The following is a 20,487-nucleotide window of genomic DNA, read 5'->3' as shown; positions in this document are numbered from 1 at the left end:
CAGTGAGTCTTGAGGCAGCGCTCTAGTAGCCAGTGCCCATTCACCACACAGTATAAATTCTTTTCAATGTAACTTTTTTTTTTTTTGCTTAAGCATTTGCATGACTATTAGTACTTTGAAGTCAATCTTTAAAATGCACAAGTTATAAATACAGAAGAAAGCAATTTATTGAACCTCGCCTGACAAGGACCCCTGAAATTTCCCCTAAGGATGTATGTACATTTCAGTTCCGCCTTTCCCATCAGTGGATCCAAACATCTGGAAGACAGTGACTAATACTGTTTGCATCTTTGTATGTATTTATTACTTGATTTAATAAAGCTTATTTTCATTAACAACAACAAAAAAAAGAAACTGAAAGATCATGCTGATGCTTAAGTGCACACAGTTCCCCATAGAATGGCTACATACTGTCCACTTCTATAAGACATAGTTCTGGTAACTAATATCTATCTATGCTGCCAACAGATTATAATAAATTGTGATCAGTGGGGGGAAAAAAACCAAAAAACCAAGTGGGGTGACATCGGAATTACCCAAGCGTACCCCCAACCCCTTCACCTGCCCAGATTCCTAGGGTCCCTTTATAGCTGGGCTGAGCCCAGTGCTGCCCAGTGGCCTGGACACCAGATCTGACCACCTCTCTGGTTTGGCCCAAACATCTGAAGTTCGCATTAGTTGCCAACTTAAGAAATTGGAGCATTCACATAAAATCAGGATTCCCCACTTCTCTTTCCAAAGTGGCAGATTGGGCTACCAACCAAGGGTGGTTGGTGTCACTTCAACCCTAAGAGGAACCCCCAGCTTGAGGGTGTGGTGAGGAGGAAGCTATCCGTGCAGACAGTTCTGTTGTGTAAACTCCCACTGACAGTAGCACAGCCCAACAGTGTGGCCATTCAACTGCAAGGCAGCACAGCCATGAAACAGTCTGGCTGTTAAACAAGGCCCCTCTCCAGCTTTCAGGGGGCTTCACCTAATCCAACCCACTGCACCCCACTCTGCCCCAGTGAGACAGCTTCAGTGTTTCAGCTCCAGCAAACAGAACACGTCCCAGTGGAAAGGGAAAGTGTATCCATAGCCAGTGTTGCTCAATGGATAGAGCCTCTGCCTGAGGACTGAAGGGCCTAGAGTTCAATTCCTGGTCAGGGCACATGCCTGGGTTATGGGTTTGATCCCCAGTGTGGGGCGTGCAGGAGGCAGTCAGTCAATGATTCTCATCATTGATGTTTCTATCTCCCTCCCTCTCTGAAATCAATCTATACTAATAAAAGGGTAATGTGCTAATTAGAACAAACAACTTCCAGACAACTTTCTGGATGTCCTTTTGGACAAAGCCATGGTGGCGGGGCCGACGCAGAGGTGGTTAGGGGCGATCAGGCTGGCAGGGGAGAGCAGTTAGAGGGGTCAGGCCAGCAGGGAGAGCAGTTAGGGAGATCAAGTCGGCAGGCAGGTGAGCAGTTAGGAGCCAGTGGTCCTAGATTCCAAGAGGGATGTCCGGCTGCCAGTTAGGGGGATCCCAGGGACCGAGCCTAAACCAGGAGTCGGACATCCCCCAAGGGTTCCCTGATTAGAGAGGGTGCAGGCTGGGCTGAAGGACTGCCCCCCCCCCCCCCCGTGCACGAATTTCGTGCACCGGGCCACTAGTTAATGATAAAAACTGAACACATTTCTGGAGGAATAGGTCTTTCTGTAATGGGAAAATGCTTGTCAGTTCTAGCTTTTAAGTTAAAAACACTGTTTTACAGACATCTTTTCTCTCTTGTTTCTTGTGTTTCTCTCAGGCCCCTCCTGCACAGTCCCAACTTTATCATTGCGGGTAAGAACCTGACCTAGCACCAGTCAGATGTAGGTTCAGGTCCTGACTCTGTCCCCTACTAGTCAGGAGACATCAATCAGAGTTTAACTAAATGTACCTGGATAATACAAGGATGATGACTATAGCTCCTGCTTTGCATATTGGTTATGGGGATTACAAGAGCCAATGTTTGTAAAACACCACAATGCTTGGTGCACATATAGGGTGTTCCCCCCAAAATGTATATACATTTTGAATAATTATGAATTCCAATGGGTTAAATCTGAAAAGAGAGAAACATTAGGATTCATAATTATTCAAAGTGTATATACATTTTGGGGGACACTCGATAGTAAAAGCATACTAGTAATTCCTTCTGTGATCAAGAGAAAGGCTCCTGCTAACTCAGCTTCATCAATCTTCATCTGTATTCCAGTAAGAATTAATTCCACATCTCCCAGTTTACAACGTAGACAGAGAACAATATATCCTCCACACTTTTTTTTGTTTGCCTCCTCAGTATCAGATTCTTTATCGGAGTGCCAATTTTTTCTTGCCCAATTGATAATGATAATATTAGGTCACTCAAAAGATGGTAATGATGTCAGCATCTCAATTTTGAGCATTTATTATGTGCCAGGAACTTAACCTGCATAATATTATTTAATTCTAAAAGAATCTTGCCAAAAATATTAATATACTTATTTTATAAATGAATCTTATATTTAGAGGAGTAAATAAGCAATGACTTTATACTCTTTATGAATAATTTACCAGTATCAAGTACTACAAAACAACAAAGCTTGGCAATAGGATTGGAATTCACATTTTCCTAAGACTTTCTAAATTCATTTCTAAGTAACAGTAACAACAGTATCAACAATTAACTTTACTTGGTGCTTGTGGCATGCTTTGTATTTGAAACTTCCCATGATTTATCTCTTAATTTTTATGCCAACCCCACGAAGTAGGTATTACTATTATTCCCATTTTACATAAGAAGAAACTGAGGGTAAATACCTCTCCAAAGTTTATGAAGCTGGTGTACGGGAGAGTCAGGTTTTGCCCCCTAATCACTAACGCTGCCCCGTCGCCCAGCCGCCGGTATGTGATATATGGATATATATAATGGAGTACATACGGGTTTTATATCTTTTTAGCATCAAGCAACAGTTAAACAATTGAAAGAAAAGTTTGTTTTTTTTTCTGTTTCTTTCCTTTCTGTACTTTTAAAATCACTGTTTTCTATGGTGAGTATAATTCCAAAATCTTCTTTGCGAACCACACCTCCTTCATTTTTCTCTGCACAATTTGAATCTTGACTCCAGATAGTCTTTCTGGACAGACCAGAAAAAGAATGGTGTGACCTGTAAGTCTTGTTAACAGTTGCCCTTTCCCCAAATTCATGAACTTAAGCCTGCCTGTTTGTTTTTATGGCCTATTTTCTGTCCAATGTCAGGGACTATAGTTGCTCTTGGTCTGCATTACAATTTTTATAAATCCTGAGTTCAACAAGGGGTAGGAAACAAGTTACCTCTTGGTGTGTCCTTGAAGCACGTTGAATCCAACAGGAGCTCAGTAAATAGTTTTTGATGATTATATAATCCTAAGACAGTGGTTCTCAACCTTGGCTGCACATTAGAATCACCTGGGAATCTTTTTCAAATCCTGATTTCTGGGCCTCATCCTCTGGAAATTGTTTCTTTGTTACTAATGTTGTGGCACCATGCCACACATACTGTCTTTATGATGTAAACCTGTGTGGGCCATTTGCATATTATCCATGTACAAATCTGCACACAAAGTGTTAATTTTGAGATTTATTCTTACTCTGGAGGCATAGTAGAAATGATTAGGTTGAGAATCGCAACCCTGATAATTAGCTTAGAGATTCTGAATCAGGATGTGTGCTGCAAAAAAAAAAAGTGATTTTTTTTGGAGCAGTTGGCCCTAAGGGTTTGGATCACCAGCTGTCTGAGATTTTAGACCTGCTAACATCTGGTTCAGTGAGTAGGTACCAGGAAATGTAACAGGGCAGGAGGGAGTTCTTCTCCTAACTTTGTCTTGACCTCTGGAGAGTAGGACAAGGCCTTGAATCTCTTTTGGGAACAGTTGGAAAAATATAGAATTATTTATATTATATAACATTTGCAAAGTGCTTTGAAATAATTTTTCTAAGTTCTTGCTCTCAGCTCCCTTTGAAGTAAATTTGTATGTTATCCCCATTTTATAGAGCTTAGTAAGATGCAGAAAGATGTAATTTCTTTGCTTTGGTACCTAAATGAGTTAACAGCAGGCCAGAACAAATACTCGTATACTTTCAAGGGCCATTCTGTTTTTTCAGTTTCCATGTTATCTTATTTCAAAGGAAATAAAACCAAGAGGCAAGGAGAATGGAAGAGAAAAAATAGTAGAGTGACCAAGGAGGAAAGGTTAAAAAAAGGAGAGGATTATTTATATACTTTTCATCTTTTTGAATCTCAAATGTGTGTTGATTCTGTAGTGGTTTAAAATGTATTCATATTCTATGAGCTGTCCAAAGATAACATTGCTTTATTCTACAACTCGTATAACCTTGCTTACTGGTATCTCCCCCAACCTACCCCAACTGTGCTGTGTGTGGAGGGGATGGGAAAAAGCCCTAACCTATAACTTTAAATTTGTAGGTTTTCCAGTTTAACTGATCTTTTGATTAATCCACAGACCTTGTCTCTTTTTCCCAAGATAGCACTTGGGTTCAGGAGAAATATTGACAATCTCAGGGCCCTGGGGTGGGAGAGGGGACCCTTGATCTTGTGTTGGTCTTGGCTGCAGGGGTAGCTGTGTTGCCCCTGGATGAGGATTGGCTGGTCTCCGCTGAGGTGTGACTGGTAGTGAACTGGGTGTTCTGGTTTCCTGCTGCTGTAGTTCAAAACTGGTGTACCTCCTGTTTTTTTTTTTTTTTTCATGGCCTGGTTTTCTTACTCCTGAGTGGCTCTCATCCCTTTCTTCTGGATCCCCTCTCAGCATCTACTGATTCTGGAGAATGCCTAGGCTGGGGCTGGCTATCTGCCTTTTCCATGCAAACAGCTTGTTCAACAGACTCTCAGCTACTTTCTGCTTCCATCTCAGGAAACAAGGGCACTTCCAAGTCCCTTCTAGACTACACAGGAAAGGACAGCTCCACTCAGGTCTTTCTCTGCCCATTGCCATTGTTTTGCTTTGCTAATTCCTAAGTTGACGTTGGTGGTGGAATTGCTGCAAAACTACTTCTTCATAGATTCCCAAAGGAGAACTTATGACAAAGTGTTTTTGCTTTTAGCATTTCCCCCAAAATATAACAAACTTCCTCCCTTCTGCACTTGTACCTAGAGTGCTGAAGTCAAGATGTAAGAGTCTCATTCTGTCCTTTTATTTACTTCTTCTTTTCTTCACACAATTTAACACCTGATTCCCAAGTGTACTTGTTATTTGTGTTGTATTTAAAAAGATAAGTATTTTGTTGAGGAATCCACATATTGTTGGAAACAGTTATCATTGGTATGTCCATAGAAATAGCACAATCTTGTAGTTGGACCCATGGGTTTTAATCTTGATTCTATAACTTTAGCAATTTTAATTAACTGGACATAATTATATTTTATCCATCTCTAAAACAGAATAATAATTGTTCTTTATATGTTGTACAATTGCTGTGAAAATTGAAATACACCAATATATATATAAATGCTCTGGGAGGAAACACTTCTGGTGGTGTAATGTGATTACTTGCTGGCACTTGGGTAAGCTCAGGGAATAGAATTTGAGGGATTAACATCAATGACAAGATTCTCTTTTTCTTCTCCTTATAAATTCTCCTTTTCTTCTCCTTATAAATTGGAATTTGTCCAAGATTGTATCTTCATGATTTCTTTATTTATTTGCATTTATAATTATTTTTTATTAATAGGAAGATAGTAATTTTAAAAATTTAATATAAAATTTAACCCCATATATTCTCTGCTGAACATTAGAAGATATTGCAGAGTTCTAGAACACACAGTCTGATAATTGTAACACATTGTTAGTTTCATAAATGAGTTAATGGTTAATACACTATAAAAAATTTGATGAGTTCTAATATGTGTCTTATGATGGCATATACATATCCAAAAAGTATATTTACTTATATTTAATAACACCATAACTATATATGTGTGTAATTCATATGTATTCATAAAATGCATATGTGCACATATAAAATGCTTATAGCAAACAAACACATATGTACATACAATTTAGAAAAGCTGGTACAATAAAGAAATTCAAGCTCATAAGTGTCTATTTTGCCTGCTTTCTTCAGTAAATGAAGTAGATTTACTTTATATATCTTTGCTAAGACATTATATTTTCTGTCATCAAGGGGTCTTCCCCATACTTTTTCTCTAAATCAGTTCTGATTTGGAGGTTAGCCAAAATAAAGACCAGCCACAAAGAAACATTGTACTTAGCTGATTTCTGTAATACTAGCTTTTAGAGACTCTTAATTCCCAAAGCAAAAGATTTTGCCTAACCTTTACAGATAAAAATCAGTTTAGTTTGTGTAATGGAGAAGTAGAAATCAAAGACAAAGGTAGCTACAGATAGATTGCTATGATGATCTATATGATATATTGCATAAACATTTTTTTTTTTACTGCTAATGTCTGTTTCCACAAATCCCTGAAGAGTATACATTGGTTAAAAGTAATGGTCTAGGGGAAATATTTTTTAAATATCTGTTATAAAACCTACAGAAAGCTTCTGCGTAGACTTATTTTCAATGGATAAAAATAGTATTAAAAATGAAATTTCTCTAAGATAGATTATATTCATTGGTATGCCTTTGAAATGAAGCCTTTAATCTGTGCATTAATTTTAGAATTATATCTAGTGATATTATTAGAAGTAAGATAAAAACAATAAACAATAACCAAGATGCATTTTGCAAATATTAAGCAAATTATACATATATTCTGTTGTTAAAAAAATGAAAGAAGTCACAGTTGTGGACGTCAGACTTGGTATTTCATACCTATATCCTTTTGAATTTCTAGTGAATTTTGCATTATATTTAATGTAGGGGATTTGTGTCAAATGGCATGAAGGCCTCTTTCAAAGATGGGTATTTCTAAGCAGGAAAAGAGCTGCACTTAATTTTGGAAGCATCATGGAAGATGCAAAGACAATATAATGCCCAAAATGAATTACCAGGTTTCAAACTCAGAGTTTCCTTTTGAAATTGAATCCCAGAGGAAGGTATATATTGGCTGTATAATTTTTACCTGTAGGATGCCTTTAAAATTTGCTATGTTCCTGAACAAGCATAATGCCAAGGTCTAATAGCAAAAATAAATATTTACTGAGTGTCAGTAATGAGGGAGATGTTGAAACCTAGTATGTCTTAATATTTAGTTAAAGGGCATTCCTTTTCATCATGGTAAGTTAGACCTATTTCCTATTACTGGTAAGAAATACAGCAGCCCCATAGGTTGAACTGGGAAAAATGCCAGTTATACACACATATACAACTAACCTTTGGGGCATCTTACACATTTTTCAATCCTTTTTGGTTTCTTTTGGGCAGTTTCTTTCTGTGGTAACCCAACTTCTTCCTTGATAATTTCTAACCTAAAAGAAAAGCCTGTTATCCTCAAACATTGGCTTAATTTTAAAGCTATGTGAAATACTCAAGCTTTATAGCAGGATAGCTCCTTTGGCAAAGATTCCTTTTTTTCATTTCTTCCCTCTTCCCTTCTCTCCCTTCACCCCCTTCTTTTTCTTTCCTCATTTATGGCTCTATTTTTCCCATCTGGAATCCTCCCCTCTCTTCCCCCCCACCCCAATATTAAAGGTAGTAAAACATGTATCATATTATTTGAACATTCATGAGTTTCATAATTCAATATTTGTCAAAACATTTGAGAGCTTTTTTTCTATTAATGAATGAAAAAAATGAAATATTAAAAGCATATTGTACACTTACAAAAAGTAAAATATATTAAAAATAACTGCAACATTCTTTTGGATACTTTCTAGAGCACTGTCAAATCTTGGTCAAATATTGCTCTGCTCTGGGGAAGAGGTGGATAATGTTTCCATCGATGCCTGAGACTTGTCAGCTCAGAAAGCTGCTCGGTCAAGTTGACACACTATGACTTTCTATAGTTTATTCACAGCAAAAATCTGAGTCTTTAACCTTGACGATTTCTGAAAGAGTTATTGAGAAAAAGTACATTGAGAATAAAAATTGAATTCAGTGCATTTTAAAAATATAATTGTATAGCTGGTATAGTTGTATAAATAGCTTCTACATTGGTGAGGCCAGTCAACTTTCCCTTGTACTTCCGCACTCTCACCTGACCCCTTCATCTTTAATTTAAATATATAGGTAATTACTTTGAAGAATTGCTGGCCTAAGAAAATTGTGAAACCAGTTAAAGATTCTCCTTTTGTCTACCTTTTATCAAACTTCTCCTCAGGAACTGTTCATTTCCAAGTGAAATAGAAATTTGATTTTTTAAAAAAATAGTAGTAAAGCTTTAAAATAGAAGTATGGCAGGACATGGGGCATTTTAGAACTAGCTACTAATGGGTTTTAGTTGAAGTGTAGGGTTTGGATGAGGAAAAGGAAGTTACAGAGTCTGCAAACATTATCATAAAATCCCATCTTGTGCCATGTGAAGGTATTCAGACTTTCTTCTGAAAGCAATGGAAACCCATGGAGAATTTTAAGTAGCGTGGGGATGGGGATCATGACACAACTAGATTTGCATTTTAGGAAGGTCCTCTGGCTGCCAAATAACTCAAGAAATTAGACAAAGTCTAAAGAGTGTAAGGTACTTTGACTGCCTTTTCCCAATTTAGTTTAATTTGCATAGAAATCTGTTTTGGGGGTGGAACTCTGTCTAACTCCAGAGAGCAGGTCAAAATTCTGTTTTGGGCAGTGAACATTGGTACTACTCAGCAGCCCCAAATATTTTTGGGAATAGTTTAGTTCATTTATTTCAGTAATGATGGCATATGGAACTAAACCTCAGTATATCTGTTGCCCACCTGGATCTATAGCACATAGAGTGTTAGTTTTTTTGTGAGATGCCCTCTAAGAATTAGAAGCCTCGTCTGTGGCCACAAACTATGTAGGTCTGTGGAAAGCAGTGGTAGTGTAGGTAGGTTAGTTAGAGGCAGTGATGCCCTGATCCAAGTTGTGGCTGTGTGGAGGGAGAAGAGTGGAGCTACAATTAAAAGGTCAAGTTTCCAGGGCGGGAAGTGGGGTCCAATACTTGGAGACTGAGAATCTCACTTTTGCTGTTAGTTTAAATGTAGTTGCATCTTTTCAGGTCATCTGCCCATTTCTTAATTGGGTTGTTTGGTGTTGAGTTATAAGAATGAAAGTAGACTACAGTTTTTCCCCATGTACAAAAATTAATTCAAATGGACCAAACACCTAAATATAAGACCTGAAACAATAAATCACATAGAAAAAAACATAGGTACTAAACTTATGGACATTGGTCTTAGAGAATATTTTATTTATTTGACACCAAAGGCAAGGAAAGTAAAGGCAAAAATAAATGGATGGGACTGTCAGTGATGGTGAACCTTTTGAGCTCGGCGTGTCAGCATTTTGAAAAACCCTAACTTAACTCTGGTGTCATGTCACATATAGAAATTTTTTGATATTTGCAACCATAGTAAAACAAAGACATATTTTTGATATTTATTTTATATATTTAAATGCCATTTAACAAAGAAAAATCAACCAAAAAAATGAGTTCGCGTGTCACCTCTGACACGCGTGTCATAGGTTCGCCATCACTGGACTATATCAAACTAAAATGCTTCTGCATAGCAAAAGAAACCTGCAACAAAACAAAAAGGAAGCCAATCAAATGGGAGAAGATAATTTCAAACAACAGCTCTGACAAAGGTTAATATCCAAACATGTGAAGAATTTTATAAAATTATAAACAACTCATAGAACTATCTTCTATAAGAAATCAGTACAGATCATTCATTGCTAGCACCAGAATGGGAAAAAAAGAAAACCTGTGCATGATCTGAGTTTTATTTGATGTAATTTTTTTCAGAGAAAGAAGAATACAACTGTATTACATGCTTTGTGGCTCACATAAAAATGTCAATTTCAATCAAGAAGAGAAGTATTCAAGTAAGCATAATAGCTAACTTCTGTTTTCCAATATTATTTGGCAAAAAAAGGAAACTAAACATGAAATACAGTGACTAATCTCTGATCCTTCCTGACAACTTAAATCACTTAACATGTAATATTTTTGAATTTTCCAGTCATTTGCTTAAAACCTGCATCTACCTAGTACTCTGTACATAAAGTAAAGTAAAGCCAGCTTTTAGGACTTTGTGGACATTTCATAAATATAACAAAACCATAACAATGAGCACTGCCCCAATGCTTACACATAGATTTAAAGGTACAGCACAAATTATGGTAGTAAAAAAAAAAATCCTGGAGCAACTAGAGTTAACAGTGTGACTTGGGTAAGTGGAAAAATGAAACCCCCCTCTGGGCCTCAATTTTGCATACGTATATTTGCTAGATTACTTTTCTCCAAGATACTTTAATAGATTGAATAGATATGCTAGAGACATAACTCCCGGTACCTCACAATGTGATCTTATTTGGAAATAAGGTCATTGTAGGTTCAATTAATTAAGATTAGGTAATATTAGAGTAGGGTGGGCCCTTAATCCAATATTATCAATGTCCTTAGATGGCATACAGAGGGAAGATAGCCATTTAAAGAAAGAGACAGTGATTGGAATGATGGAGCTACAGGCCTAGGCATGCCAAGGCTTGCCATTTTAACTAATTACATCTGCAAACACTCTGTTTCCAAATAAGGTTTTATGCACAGGTACCAGCTACTGGGACTTGAACACATCTTTTTAGGGGGGAAAATTCTACCCTCTATAATATCTACTGTTCCTATTCTCTAAAAAATGATCAATACTCATGGTTTTGGATTTCTTTTAAAAAATATATTTTATTGATTTTTTACAGAGAGGAAGGAAGAGGGATAGAGAGTTAGAAACATCAATGAGAGAGAAACATCGATCAGCTGCCTCCTGCACATCCCCCACTGGGGATGTGCCCGCAACCAAGGTACATGCCCTTGACTGGAATTGAACCTGGGACCCTTCAGTCCGCAGGCCGATGCTCTATCCATTGAGCCAAATCGGTTAGGGTGGTTTTGGATTTCGTTACCATCCTATATAATCCTGAATAATTTGGTTTCTATTTCCACCACTATAAACTAGCTGCCATGACAAAAGTCACCAATGATGCTCTAATTGACAAACTCTTTAAAAAACTTTTTTATCCTCATCTGAAAAATTTTTTTCTACTGAGTTTTGGAGAGAATGGAAGTTGTGGTGGTGGTGGTGGGGGGGTGGGTGGGGGCAGAGAGACAGACATCAGCATCGACTGGTTGCCTCCTGCACCTGCCCTGACAGGGGCCGGGGATCAAACCTGTAACCCTGGTAGGTGCCCTTGACTATAATTGAACCTGCAGTACTTGAGTGTTCAGGCCGATGCTCTAATCCTGAGACACAGGGTAATTGAAAAATTCTTTACATACTTTTTAATATTTTTAAAATTAAATTTATTGGGGTGACATTGGTTAATAAGATTATATGGGTTTCAAGTATATATTTCTATGATACATGATCTGTATATTGCATTATGTGCCCATAACTTTTAATTCTCATCATATTTGACTTCTAAAATCAAGTATATGTTGACCTTTGAATGTGTTGCCCACTTCTATGTATTTTTAAAAATTCATTTTAGAGAGAGAGGAAGGGAAAGAGTGAGAGAGAGAGACATTGATGTGAGAAACATTGATTGGTTGCCTCCCCTACGTACCTGGACCAGGGATTGAACCCAAAACCCAGCTCTGACTGGGAATCGAACCTACAACTTTTATCTTCTTAAAGATAGCTCAACCCTTAGGTTTAAACCCACATTTATAATTTTCTTGTACTTCTCTAAATTTTTCATTTTCTTTGTGTTATTCTTTTCCTCTCCTACCCTTTAAGCACTGGTTTCCTGAGAGTCCTGTGCACTTTTTCTGTTTCATTCATCCATCCCTATGTCTACTCACTTGGTGCAAGTTGACGACTCTCAAACTTTCATCTTTAACCAAGTCCGACTTGAGCTCCAGTTTACAATGTTGAAATGAGTACTAGAATCTCTGCTTAACATATCCCAAACTGAACTTACTATCTTATCTCTTACACTTACCCTAGTCCAGCCGTGGGCAAACTATGGCCCGCGGGCCGGATACGGCCCGTTTGAAATGAATAAAACTAGAAAAAAAAAAAAGACCGTACCCTTTTATGTAATGATGTTTACTTTGAATTTATATTAGTTCACACAAACACTCCATCCATGCTTTTGTTCCGGCCCTCCGGTCCAGTTTAAGAACCCATTGTGGCCCTGGAGTCAAAAAGTTTGCCCACCCCTGCCCTAGTCTTTATCTAATGAATAGTATTGCCTTCTACCCATTAATCTAATCAGATACCTGGAAGTTTAATTAGATCCCTCTGCCACTCTCATTTCTCACAGTCATTTAGTCTCCAATCCTTTTTATTCCTTTCATCTCCACTGCAGTGGCATTGGTTCCTGGGATATAAAGCTCACCACCCCCTTCCCAGTTTTGTACCTTTTCAGTCTACTCTCTTCAACTTCGGAGGGAACTTCCCTAACAAGAACTTTTGGATATAAGTCTTCATGACCCCTTGAGTTATATTTTACTGCTTAGAGAATAAAGTTCCAACTCTTTAACATGGTATCCTCAATCAGCCTTTTGCCTATAGCTTGTTTTTCCCTGCCAGCATCTAGTCTAGAATAGATGATGCTTTACCCACACTCAGGTGGCTGCATTTCTCCTAATATCCAGGTGGTTTTCATAGCACCCTGTTTTCCTCATCCTCATGCCACTAATAAAGTCGCCTCCCTCAATCTACCTTAATGAACATCCTTTATCTTCTCACAAATCTAACCTCTAGCATTATATTTTCTATGAATTTTCTCTGATTTTCCCCATCCCCCACACAAATTGCCCTTTCCTTTGAGATATGCTATCATATCATCTATGACACTTTATGGATTTAATGTGTATGCATCTTTTCCCCCTTTGACCGTGGAAATACCTTGAGGGCAAGGACTATCTTTATTCATGTTTTATTCCCAGGACCCAGAAGAGTGCCTACAATAACTGGCGCTCAATGCATGCTTTTACAAGGCATAGCATATACAATTTCCATGTATGTCATTTTTTAAAAGGAGCACAGTGATTTTAGGATTTTGATTTCTCTATGTACCAAATTATTTCTCTGAGTTATCTCCCAAAAGGCAAATCTTAAAGAACGTCCAGGAAAGAAAAAAAAAAATCTAGCTGAATTTAAAATGACTTCATAAAATAATAGATAATGAAATACTGTACATAAATTGCCATGTTCTATCTTCCAATATACTCTGTGTTCATTCACTTTTGATTTAAAAATTCTAAAAAGATCATCACTCAACTCTCAGTAGACACATTAGGAGGAAAAGTATTTCTTTAAGTCAGCCATGGCTAGTGAATTAGTATTTATTGTCTTCAGTTGCAAGGAGTTAGCCAACTTCTCCATTTTAGGATCCTGAGGACAGAGGGAGGTAGCGACTGTAAACAGTAATAGGTAAGTCTTGCTTGAAGAGTGCATGTCTGTAAAGGGGTCCTCATAGTGAGGAAGCTGCTCCCAGCTCATTTTGAATGCTTTATTTAAAAATTGCTTGATGATGTTTCTGAATGGTTTTCCTCTTTTCATTTCTCCCCACTCGGACCCCTCCCCCAGGGCTCAGTAACACGGTAGAGATGCTTTTTGACAGACAAGAGATAATCTTACACTTGACTTCCAATATCAAGGCATTTTAACCGGCACACTTTATATTGAATAATTCATGGATATTCAAGCTTTACTTTACAAAGAAAGTGCTTTCTCTTTGCAGCCACAGTAGATAGGAGCAGCTAATTCATTATTTAAAGAGACTAAGTATTAGCAACTGGTACTGGCTCTTCAGAGCTCTTTATTCCCTTTGCTCATGTTATCCCCAGCCTCTCAGCTGCCTTGAACAGTTTTTAGATTGATTTTACCATATTTAAGTCTTTTAAAATACAGATCTACCCCAAACCTCACTATTTTCAGACTGCTTCTACCTATTTTAAAAACGTAAAGCAATGTCTGTTAGAACTCTGTGAATCTCTGCAGGCTCATGGGAATACATGCAATTCCAACACTTTTGATTTCAGTTAAGAAAATGTGGCAGGTGGGAGGAATGTAAGAAATCCGAGTTCGCTCAGATTTACAGACCACTTGCTGCAATAGGCCAAGGAAGGCCTGGGCGTTTTAAACGGGTGGTGAAAGGGGCTGAATCCTCAACTTTCAAGTATTGTTACTATGAAAGGAGAAGTCCCTATGGAGAACTGTCCTCTTTATATTTTCTGAGGAAAAGAGGAGGAAGGTTTTGAAATATCTATTGCTCTTTTGTAGACAGATCCTCAGGTTGGATCTCATTCAGCACAAATTTTCATTCTTTCATTTCTAGTTAAGAGAGAGGAAAATTTGTCAAGAGGTTATGAGGGTTCGCTCTCTGTAGACCCTGACAGAGGGTAACATAATGTAAGCAGGTCTGGAATGGTGAAATCATTAGAAAAAAGAAAGAAAAAAAAATATATATATATGAAATTTCTTTTAAAAAGTGACTGATTCTAAGAAAATATATTTCTACGATATGAAGTAAAACATTGGATGTGATGCTGCTTAAAGCAGTAGTAAATGCTTTTCTTAAATTTACATTTAAATTATGGTTAGCCTATTCTAGGATTATTGCAAAGCAAATATTCCACTATAGTCCTAAATAAATTGATGTTTTCATTTTTTACTCTATATGGCCTGAAAAACTGGATGCCTCTAAAACTAAGGAACTATTGTATAGCTTTCTTTTACCAATTACATTATTAAAGGGTATAGGTTATAATTGAACTCCCTACACTTCTAGTATGCTCTTGAATTTTGGGTATCTTTTACTTGCTATAGGGAATATATTATGTGCATACTTTATTTATTCAAAAAGTTCTTGAATGAGAAAAAAAAAGTAGAGTAGATGATAAATAAAATGCATTCCTTGAATGACTAAACCTTAAATAAGCCCAGATCTGGACCATATTGTGAGAAATTTTGCTCTGAAAGGTAGAAAAATGAGTCTGCATCAAAGATTAATTGACCTTATATTCTATTAAAGGCAAAGTCCTGTGTACTGACAAATTACAGATAGTAAGACACTATCTTCAACTCATAACACTTAGTGTCTACACTAGCCTTAGAATCATGAGAGAATAGAGAGGAAACTCATAGGAGACTAGAAGACCACCAAAGTTTTTTCTAAAGATGATATTCTACAAGTTCTTTCTTGTCTAATATGTAACAAGGAACCCAAATTGAAGATTTTTCATGCAGAAGATTGCACAATGGTACTTAGCTTGGCTTTTGAAGTTAAAATGACCCATATCTAAAACATAGTTCTACTATGTAATAATAGTTGCAACCTTGTGCAAATGGTGTAATCTCTCCAAGCCTCCTTTTCCCACCTGTGAAATGAGGATTTTAATGGTATCTACCTCATAGGTATGAGAATGAATGAGATAATGCCTAAAAATTGCTTACCATAGTGCCAAGCACATAAGAAACATTAAATAAACCTGTTTTCAAAATGTGTTTTGGAAGATTAACATGGCATTGACATACAAATTTAATTTGCCAACGACATTGTAGAACCTGAAATTGCTGCATTGTACAAAATTGAGAGTTTTATGAAATGCTACTCGCATTTTGACATAATTTAAGTAGGCATTCCAGATTAGTTGTATCAAAAAGGAGGGAAAACATTGTTACATTATTCTCAGACATAATTATCTATAGATATAAAAGAGGCCTGCTCAATCTGATTAATAGCTATTACTTCTATTGGGGTACTTTTATATAACTTCATTGAGGTAAAAGGTTTTTAAAAGAAAGAAAAATGCAGTTTTATTAATTGTACAAAGTTCTGTAAACTTTTTTTGAGATTTTGGAAAACTGATGTTTGTATCATGTTATGTATTGATTATTTTAAGCATTACACTAAGAGATGAGAATTGAAAGTTTTGATTCTTGAATGGGAAAAAAGACTAGAGAATGAGGACCCTTCTATAATCATTCCCTCATCTTAGAAACTTATTTAGGAATCTGAATTGTGAGAAGTCCAGACAGCCTCATTGGAAACAAATCTCTATGTCTCAGAATTTAAATTGTGAATCCAAAGATTTGAGATTACCAATTATATCATCCACCATATAGAATCAACGTGTTTCTTGTACTGGGCTTCTTCCAGAGATCTTTTTAGATAATATTACCTTAGTCTCTCTCTCTCTCTCTCTCACACACACACACACACACACACACACACATACGTACACACACATTTATAAACATAAAACTTGCAAATGTAGACAACCGCCCCACTTCCTCTGCATTGATGCGATCTCAATAAAGAGGAGACAAAATGAGGAAGGCTAAAATATGTATTTATAAAAAATTTATAAATCATTTAAACTTTACAAAAGTAAGCTATTTTTTCCTTTGTAAGCATGTTTACCTTAATATGGATTAAAAGTGCTGACAGCCAGTCTGTAGGAACAAATTGTGTTTGGCAGTTCCATTTGCAATTGGCAAGGGGAGACCATTCCTCTATGGTAGGGTCACCTAATGGATGCTGAGTTGAGTTCTACCCACAATTATTGAATGTTGACAATGTAGCCTCCTTGTGCCATATGCTGGGGACTTAAATAGGAACCAATGTTGAAAACTCAAGGAGCTAACAAGTCCCATGAGGATGCTTTCAATCGAAGGTAGATATTAGAATGTTTGTTTTATTTTGAGGTGTGTTGTAAGTATTCTATTGCTAACAATAGTCAAAGATTTAAAGTTTGGGGAAAACATTAAGTTTTCATCTGTCCAAAAGGATTTCAGGCTACACCTATAATGATATCACTTGCACTCAAATGTATTCTGATATGATTTTGAGAAGGCTGAAAGAAATCACAGATTCAGTAACCTCTAGTGACCAGTCATTATTGTTTACAGCTGAGAGTTGTTTGTTAGAACATTTTGTAGAATTTGTGGATTGTGGTATTATAGTTACTTCCAATGTCTTTTTAATTTTACCCATGAATACTCTTAATTAAAAGAAGGTAAGACTAGATAAAACAAGGGTGCTTAGAGTTTTATATTATGTCTTATTGAGAATGATGCTCTTTATATAAAAACATGTTATAGCTTGTGCATCTATATATTGTAATAAAAATGAGTTGTATTTATTTATGAATATCCCTTAGTATTACATAATTGCTCAAATTATGTAATTTGAGTAGAATCCTAGAAAGTTCAAATTCATATTTAAAAATGCAATTTAATATCAAAGAAGCTATTATCATGTTTGCTTTTTTTTATAAAAAAGTGTTTTAGATATTTAAAAGTATGATTTAATTCTCATGCTTTAAAAATACTTTTTTGAATGTTATTCCAGTGAAAATAAGATATTAGTACCATTGGTTTATTTTTCTGATTTTCTTTCTTCTTTTACCTTTTAAAAAAATATAGTTTTGCCACTCAATTGTATGGTTCTTGTAAGTATCATCAGACATGTGGAATAGAATGGGAAGAGGACAAGTTGTGACACAGTGGCCTAGTGGATATCAATTGCAACTTTTCTCTATATTGTGTGATTGTACTCTAGCCCTATAATAACAATGCCTGAGATTCATTTAACTTTCAATACTTGGCAAGCTACAGATTTTGCCTCTCATGCTGTCAACTTGTCTATTTTCCAAACCTCAAATTTCCTGATTTGGTTCTGTTTTGGGTAGGGTTAAAAGTGTCCATTGCTCTGAGATGCTAATATTAGGGTTGAGAAACCCTTTCCAATTATTGACCAGTTCTGTCCAGACAGGGCAAATGGGGATCGTTTTCAAGTGCTCCATGGAAAGAAAGCATTCTATTTAATGCCCAAGATTTGAATTATCAATCTTATTTCAGTTAACTTTACTGTTTAAATTCTGTATTTACATGAAATTAAATTAGCATATATGGGGTGATTCATGAGTACTAAGATATTCCAACATTTTTTACGACAAACAGGTGTGTTTTAAAATAATTTGAGCCTAACAAGGCTGAAAAAGCTGAATATATCTAGTACTGAACAGACCCATCTATACTAATAACAGAGGAACATGCAGATTGTCCGGGACGCCATCATGCAACGACCAATCAGGACGGGGGGCGGGGCTGCAGCATAGAGCTCTCAGCATGCCTGCGCCAGGGGTTTGAAGGGTGCAGAGAGGAAGGGAAAGCAGATAGGCAGTTAGGGGGATAAGGCTAGGAGGGGAGAGCAGATAGGCAGTTAGGGGGATCAGGCCAGGAGGAGAGAGAAGATAGGCAGATAGGGGGATCAGGCTGGCGGGGGGAGAGAAGATAGGCAGTTAGGGGGATCAGGCCAGGAGGGGAGAGCAGAGAGACAGTAGGGGGATCAGGGTGGTGGTGGGGGGAGAAGATAGGCAGTTAGGGGGATCAGGCCAGGAGGGGAGAGCAGATAGGCAGTTAGGGGGATCAGGCCAGCAGGGGAGAGCAGTTAGGCAGGAGGGGAGAGCAGTTAGGGGATCAGGCCAGGTGGGGAGAGCAGTTAGGCAGTGAGGGGGATCAGGCCTGGAGAGGAGAGCAGTTAGGGGATCAGGCCAGGAGGGGAGAGTCGTTAGGGCCATCAGGCTGGCAGGGTAGCAGTTAAGGCCATCAGGCAGGCAGGCAGGTAAGCAGTTAGGAGCCAGTGGTTCCAGATTGCGAGAGGGATCCTGGATTGGAGAGGGTGCAGGCTGGGCTGAGGGACACCCCCTCCCATTCACAAATTTTGTGCACCGGGCCTCTAGTAAGAAAATAAAGATATATTGCTGGCCAACTTTCATGCCAAGATTGTGAGTTTTAAAAGTTAAGTAATCAAGGTAGATATGATAAAACCTTAAATATTATGTTATCAACAGAGGAAAAGTTAGATAAACAGACAAATCAAATTTTGGGGTAATCTTTACTGTATTTCACTAATTCCCTCTCTAAAGATAAAAATAATGAATTAACTCAAAAAATCACAATTGAACATAAAATTTTGTCTTTAGGATGAGTCATCTTTATGATTGTTGATATTCTAGCTTTATCCCATTAATATTTAGATTTGGGTTTGAAAAGTATCTCTTTCCTTTTAACAACTTGTAAATTTTTGCCACCTCAACTGTAGACAATTTTCAAGAAATGGAAACCATTTTTGTTTACCGTCTCCTGGGTATTATCTTTTAAATAGAAGTTCAAATTATGGATCCTAGAACACTTGGATCAAAACAGAGCACATGTGGTATACTCAATTTTTGTCTTTGAAGGCTATGTTATTACCCATAATTCAAGTTAATGTAGTCAAGTTTTATCACTGATAAGCATTATTTAACATAGTTACTAGTAAATAATGTCTAAGAAGACTAAATTAGAAATACTTTGGAGTTTCATAATTTTGATGGATGTTTTTGTGTTAGTCAACTGTATTTTTTTAAAGTTAAATTAACTCTCAATTATCCATATTCTTGTTAGTGAAGATAACATAGAATAAGATAATATAGAATACAAGTTTGCAAAATATAGTTTCAAAATGATTTGGGAAACACCATGTGGATTTCTACTGTTTATCTGTCTCTCTCTCTAGTTCCAAAAAATATATGCACACACTTTGAATAATCATAAAGGCAGTATTTATTCAAATACATTTCATTTTCAAAATTGAGCTATGAGCTCTTACAGTGTATATATAATTTTGGGGGATACCTGTATCTATCTATGTAGATTATCTATCATCTATCTATCATCTATTTTATTGATTTTTTATAGAGAGGAAGGGAGAGGAATAGAGAGCTAGAAACATTGATGAGAGAGAAACATCAATCAGCTGCCTCCTGCACACACCTTACTGGGGATGTGCCCACTACCGAGGTACATGCCCTTGACTGGAATCGAACCTGGGACCCTTCAGTCCACAGGCCGACGCTCTATCCACTGAGCCAAACCAGTCAGGGCTATCTATCATCTATTTATAAAATTTATTTAATATATGATTATCAGGTAAAAAGCAATAACATGCCAAGATAAAAATTTGGCCATGTAGAAGCCCCAAGATAAACTGGTCTGTACATGGGAAATTCATGGGAAAGTGATTTCTTATGTAAGTTTGATAATGCAACATATAGGGAGAATTTTGTCAGACCTTGGGCTGACATTTTATTAGAGTCCATGGACTCAGATTATCTATCCTATCTAATAAAAGAGAAACATGGTAATTAGCATACTTCCGCTACCCTTCCCATTGGCTAATCAGCGAGATATGCAAATTAACTGCCAGCCAAGATGGCGGCCGGCAGCCAGGCAGCTTGAAGCGAACATGAGGCTTGCTTGCTTCAGTGACGGAGGAAACCAATGTTCCCCGCCTGCCTTGCTGGCCTCTGAGCTTGCAGTTTGAAACATTGTTACAAATATAGAAGCTAAACAAA

General features: G+C 37.1%; 1 long non-coding RNA gene across 1 annotated transcript in view; it reads left to right on the top strand.

The window, feature by feature from the left end:
• The window catches only part of LOC118656968, a 198,134-nt gene extending 184,626 nt beyond the window's left edge, over positions 1-13,508 (top strand). The window contains exons 6-7 of the long non-coding RNA XR_004967780.1: positions 9,883-9,962; positions 13,471-13,508. This is a non-coding gene — a long non-coding RNA (uncharacterized LOC118656968). The remainder of the gene's footprint in view (positions 1-9,882; positions 9,963-13,470) is intronic.
• The last annotated feature ends 6,979 nt before the right edge of the window (positions 13,509-20,487 follow it).

Source organism: Myotis myotis, unplaced genomic scaffold (genome assembly GCF_014108235.1).
Source record: "Myotis myotis isolate mMyoMyo1 unplaced genomic scaffold, mMyoMyo1.p scaffold_m19_p_5, whole genome shotgun sequence".
NCBI lineage: Eukaryota > Metazoa > Chordata > Mammalia > Chiroptera > Vespertilionidae > Myotis > Myotis myotis.
This window is presented reverse-complemented; position numbering and strand designations above follow the sequence as displayed.